At 36.7% G+C, this 5925-nt stretch overlaps 1 long non-coding RNA gene across 1 annotated transcript in view; it reads left to right on the top strand.

Moving 5' to 3' along the window:
• Positions 1-271: 271 nt before the first annotated feature.
• LOC106527273 (uncharacterized) overlaps positions 272-5925 on the top strand; it is an 84105-nt gene continuing 78451 nt past the window's right edge. Inside the window, exon 1 of the long non-coding RNA XR_001311364.1 lies at positions 272-364. This is a non-coding gene — a long non-coding RNA (uncharacterized LOC106527273). The remainder of the gene's footprint in view (positions 365-5925) is intronic.

Raw genomic sequence — 5925 nt, 5'->3', positions numbered from 1 at the left:
CAATGATGGTATTAAAATTTTAACAAACATGAGATTTCAATACAATTAGCATTTACTTCATGCTTACAAATCTAACATTATTATATTTATTCCCACTGTGAATTTTTTAAAACAGTCTAACACATTATGTACAAATATATACTTTTAATTTATTGAAATATTGAAATAATATATTACTATTACTGACAAAATGTTTTGCAAGTTCAAGCATGAGCTTTAATGAGAAACTTTATTTATCAAGGATTACATAAAGACTGACTCAAAACAAGCCCAGCATGGACATTCCTGACGTAACTTTACGTAACCCGGAAGTTCACTGACAGTCAGAAATGCCTCATCCCTGCGGTTTATCTTTGGATATAAGGTGAGTTTTAAAACGTCAGCGTTCGCTCCTTCTTTCGTAGTTTCAAATGTTTCAAATGTTGCCTGCCATTGCGTATATTTTATTCATTTATTGATTATTTAACACTAGAGGCAGTTTTATCGAGCTTTAGCCGCTAATTGGCTAATTTATGCTTAAAAGCGACTCTGAAGTAGCTGCTCCTGTGTCGGTGAACTTTCACATTAAAGTTTTTAAACACTTTTGTGCCGCGAAGACGTTTTTGCCGCATTAATAGAAAATATCGGTCTGAAATGTTTCAAATCGGCGTGCAAAATAGTTATCCGTATGGAAAAGACGTGTTACGCCGGGGACCCAGTTTCAGCCAAAGCTTCCTGCCAAATAGTGATCCCCGCTTGGTGCGCAGCAGAGCAGCTGCCTGCAGAGTTTACAGTGATGTTCCAGCTGGAAAGACTATAATAATAACTAATATAATAAAACATATTAATACACTTTTACTAATGTACATTTTATTTACATTTGCACACGGATGTTTTGTTCAAAATGAGCAAAAATGTTGCAATGAGTGCAGAAACATAACTATTATTGATCTAAATATGTAAACAATCCCAAACTTACCATCACTAAAGAAATGGTCAAAACATTTTTAAATTGCTCTGCTGAGGTCCCCAATTAACAGTCATTTATATTAAAACTTGCACATTATGACTGTTGAGCATCAGCTAAATATAAACAGACAATAAAAAAAGGATTTTGCTGTTACTGAGCATAAAAACTACATACGGTTTCCTCCATGTTTTGTGTCTGCAGAGAGTTTTGCTGGTTTTGATCCTTTGTGTAATCCATCAAAGTTTAGATGTCTAAAACAGATAAATAAGAACCATGTATATGTGGAAACAGCTTTGAGGATTTTTAGAAAGCTGTGAATGAAATTTGCTTAACAACATGTCAACAGATGCCCCATGCTCTTTTGTGTTTTTTTTTCTGGTTTTCTGTCAAATAAATCAAAGCAACAGATTGTCGCTCTTTTGGGGTTTTTATATGACTCAGTATTTTTGCATCTGCTCACATTAATATACTGTATTATTGTCATCTGCTGGTGAAGACAAAGCAGCAGTCATTGTTTTGCCTCATATGTCTGTTTGTCTGCACTGCAAAATATTTCATGATTCTAGAACAGTGGTTCCCAAACTTTTTGTCTTCTGACCCACAAAATATTCACGGCAAAACCTTGTGACCCCAAATATTACTGGTCTGAGTACACAAACCTTGTTAATAACCCTAAAAACACAGGCTTTTTGACAATATAAACATCTTGTACACAAATATAAATACTTATTTATACTTGTTTTGTGTTTTTGTAATAATTATAGGYAAAATATTACATCAGCAATTATTTTATTAGCCTTTAAATTGATTTCTGGAGATTATCCAAGGTGCTTCATGACCCATAATTGGGTCCCAAGCCCAACTTTGGGAACCAAAGTGCACTGGTTCCAAAACTTTTCAGCTTTTGACCCACAAAATAACAGTAACAGAGACCTGAGCCCCCAACTATTTTTGGATGATAAACATTTGTATCAGGTCAACTAAACATGGACATTGTAACAATATTTTTATACTACATTTATCCATTTTAAATACACTAACCTCACTCCTTTGTAACAACTAAGGCAAAAATGTAATTAATTCAGAAAATCTTTTCAGGACCCCACCTTGATGTTTCGGGACCCCACTTTGTGTCCTGACCCCAACTTTGGGAAACACTGTTCTAGATGGCTGCCACACTTAGTTGAGCTTATTCATTTCATTTAAACACAAAGCAAATTCTATATACAATAAAAAATACGAATAAAATAACATGAAAGGCAGCAGAAAGAAGAAAAAATCTTACAGTATCTGTACCTTTTTTCCATCAAATAATTTCAAACAATAATAATCTTTATGTAACAAAACAAAAAATTAAATAAAAAATGTAAACTGGACTACACAAAAAACTGCTGTAACCTGTATAGTTTTACAAACATTTAATATGATGTAGTTGAGAACAGAGAGGATTTATGAACATATCGAATTATTATTTTTGAAATAAGGTAAACAATCACAACAACTTTCTTGGCCAGGTGGAACACAGATCAGGCTTTTAACCAGATGAGCTTTGAAAGGACAAGCCAGATGCTCTTTTTTTTTTTCAAATATCTGAGCGATATGCATCAAAAGCAGTTATTAGACAGGTGGCCTTCCTGTGGACCTCCACCTGGCAGCTGGCGGGCAGACACACTTTTTCTCTGTTTACAGAAAGCGTGTGAAGGGGGAACGAGACCACTTGTCTTGATTTAAAAACGCTCTCCTCACCTGACTGCTTGAGTTCTCTTAAACAGCAGTCAAATTTAAACTCTTGACAACAATGTGTGTCGATGCCTCCCTCTGGTCGACTGTGTCGGCTCAGCCGCCCGATGCTGAATATTGAACTCCTTGGCCACTTTGTCACATTTTCCGCACACAGAAGCACCGAGCTGCCCAGAGTCCCCCTCTTCATAAACTACAAGATGCAGCCGTTTAGATTATTTACAGGAGGTGCTTCGGCGAGTGCTGGGAACGGGCCAGGAGCAGATTTAAACACATCGCAGAGGCCAAGCTAATACCGTCTGACACCAATGCAGTCATAGTGGTCGCTCAGGCATCATAAAGCTGTCCTCGTTTAATCCCCGAAATTTGTCGCTATTACCTGCTCGCTTCTCCCTTTACCCGGGCAGGAAGGTAAAAAAAAATAAAAATAAAACCGTGCTTTAGAGTTCGTTCGGCGCTGTTACTTATCTTTACCCGTTCCATCTATATGAAATGAGTTTGGAAGTACCGGTGCTTGAACTGAAACATCAGTCAGCGTGCTTCACAACAAAATGTTCGGTGAGTTCAGAGAAGCAATAATTTCAGTTGCTGATAAATCTCATCTGATGTACGGTTCGGTCTTTATAAAGTGGTAAATGTTTTCTGTAAACTGCGGCTCACTTTGTCACAGTTATCTTCAAAAGTTATTGTCAGGAACAAAAATGGAAGATAGAAAAATGAGCATTTTCTGTGCAAATTCAGTGTGAACGCTGAGAGCTGAACGACCGCTGAAACTCACCGAGGAAGCTCGAACTGAATGCAAAACAGGAGCTAAAATGAGCCGAATGAAAGCTAAAACAGAGCAAACGCTCAGCTAAATTAAGGAAAACATTGAACAGCTTTTATGAGCAGAACAGTAGCTAAAAGCTAAATTCAGCAGAATTTTTTACATTTTTTTTTAATTTTATTTTATTTAGGCAGATACTGATAGGTAAAATTTAAAACAAGCAGAACAGTGGGTAGAAGCTAAAATGAGTAAAAAATGTAGCTTGTAGCTGAAATTAGCAAAACCATTGCTGAAAGCTAAAATCAACCAGGCAGTGGCTAAAAGGGAAAATGGGTGAAACTGTAGATTAAAGTTAAACTAAGAAAACCTTTGTCAAAAGCTAAAATTAGCAAAACCATAGATGTAAGCTGAAATGACAAAACCTGTAGCCAAAAGCTAAAGTTAACAAAACTGCAACTAAAAACTAAAACGGAGCATGAAATGTAAGAAATAAAGCATGTATGCTGAAAGAATATTTCAGTATTTCAGCAAAGCTAAAATAACAAAAAAAATAATAATAAAAGACTAACTTCAGCTTAAATTGGCAATGCACTATCAAAAAGCTGTGTTGAAAAGGCTAGGTTTTCGCTAACAGTATCAACAGGTTAGCTTAAAGCTAAAAGTAGAATAAAATGACAAGAATAGAGCAACATGCTGAAGAAAGTTTTGGAGGATTTGATCAGATTTTTATGTTAATATTAAATGTAGATAAAGTTAAATATCATGAAAACTTTAAAAGTTAGAAAACAAACAGTATTAGTACACAAGTTATTATTTTTGTTTTCTTAAATTGTGACATCAACATTGTTGCTCTTGTCTTGTTTAGCCGACTGAACAACTACACAGCAACAAAACTCACATAATTACTACCTGTGACCAACAACAGTCTACCTCCTAAGATTCAACGGTGGTTATTTTTGTTCCCAGAAATTTTTCTCCTCATTTTGCTTTACTCAGAAAAAGCTTTTCAGCATAACAACAACAACAAGTTTTGAAGTAGTTTAAAATCAACAAGTGCACTCGGTGCATCGTGGTTATCCTTGGTTGCCCTTGTGGTTTTTAAAATGTGCTCTATAAATAAATGAAGTTGATGCTGTAGGTCAAGGTACAGAAGAAGGTTCCAGGAGGCTGGCAGCAGGATGAGAGGGAGAGGACTTCTTGTTTCTGTCTGTCATGTCCAGCTCAAAGAGCCTTTAACCAGAACTGAACTGGAAATGACTCAGTGCTCCTCCGTGAGCTGGAGGAGGTGAAAAAGTTAAGACTGATATAAAATTAATCAGAGTTAGTGACCAGTTTGGTCTGTTTTACTCCTGGATGGGTCAAAGACACGACAGTCTAAAGAAAAGCATAAACACCGCTAATTTAAGGAGCGTTTTTTTGTCCTCGGTTCGAAGGAATAAGCTGTTTGTGCCGGCACGAACACGGGTTTTGTGAATTATTTTCTGTAGGTGAAGGTATCCTGAAAAAAGAAATCATAGAAGGAATAAAATCTGTTTTGCTGAGAAATGAATCGTGTCTCCTAAGACGCTGGGTTTCCAAGAATCTGCCTTTGTGGAGGACTGCTTAGACATAACTGACATGGACAGAGGCACTGCTCAAAAATGTCTCTGATTGGGCCCTTTATAGATGCAACATGAGAAGAAGCTCATTTCTCACGTTTAGGGCTGCACCGATTAGTTGAAAAAATCGATGACGTCGATTTTGTAAATTTTTCGACGCAGATTTTTTATTATCGATTCGCTGTATTACATAACCACCACGTGAATGTTCATGCAATTCCAATTACATAACCACCACGTGAATGTTCATGCAATTCATTTCGGTACCTAAATGCATCATTACGACTGTACTGGCATAAGAGTGGTGAGTTTTTCATGCTTGTCCTGAACGCAGCATCAAACAAGAGCGTAATGACGTCAGCAGCTGCTGCTTCAGTTCAGMRTYAAGCTTGAAAACAAGCCTTGCAGCTCCTGGAGTAAAATTTACCAAACAGACCGCCTCTGAATTATCTGGTGGATTAATTATCTTGTGAACATGACGTTCGCTTGCTCAAAGTAAATAAAGTACTACCACTTTCTTTATTTCATCCACTATTAAACAGAGACCGGTGTTAGGTCGAGCCGCGTTCCCAGTTCCCCCAGCATCTCAAACAACAGAGGAGCTTCCCGACACACGTCTGACCTAAAGAGCACAAGCAGCCAACAAGTGTTGGACGTGTTTTGGATGTTCAAAACGTAGCTTAAATGCCTTTTATTAATTTTAACTGCATCCTCTTTTGTTTATTTGATTTAAACTTATTTGCCTTCCATGGACCTCCATCACATAATTTTTCTAGTGGGGAAATGACATCAATAGATGAATTTAATTTGTAAAATAAGACAAAACAGTCTTGTTGTTTTCAACAGTTTTCACCTTAAAGAAATAAGTTACA

This window comes from Austrofundulus limnaeus, unplaced genomic scaffold (genome assembly GCF_001266775.1).
Source record: "Austrofundulus limnaeus strain Quisiro unplaced genomic scaffold, Austrofundulus_limnaeus-1.0 Scaffold4, whole genome shotgun sequence".
Classification (NCBI taxonomy): domain Eukaryota; kingdom Metazoa; phylum Chordata; class Actinopteri; order Cyprinodontiformes; family Rivulidae; genus Austrofundulus; species Austrofundulus limnaeus.
Note: the sequence above shows the minus strand (reverse complement) of the source record. Positions and strands in the feature narration are given on the sequence as shown.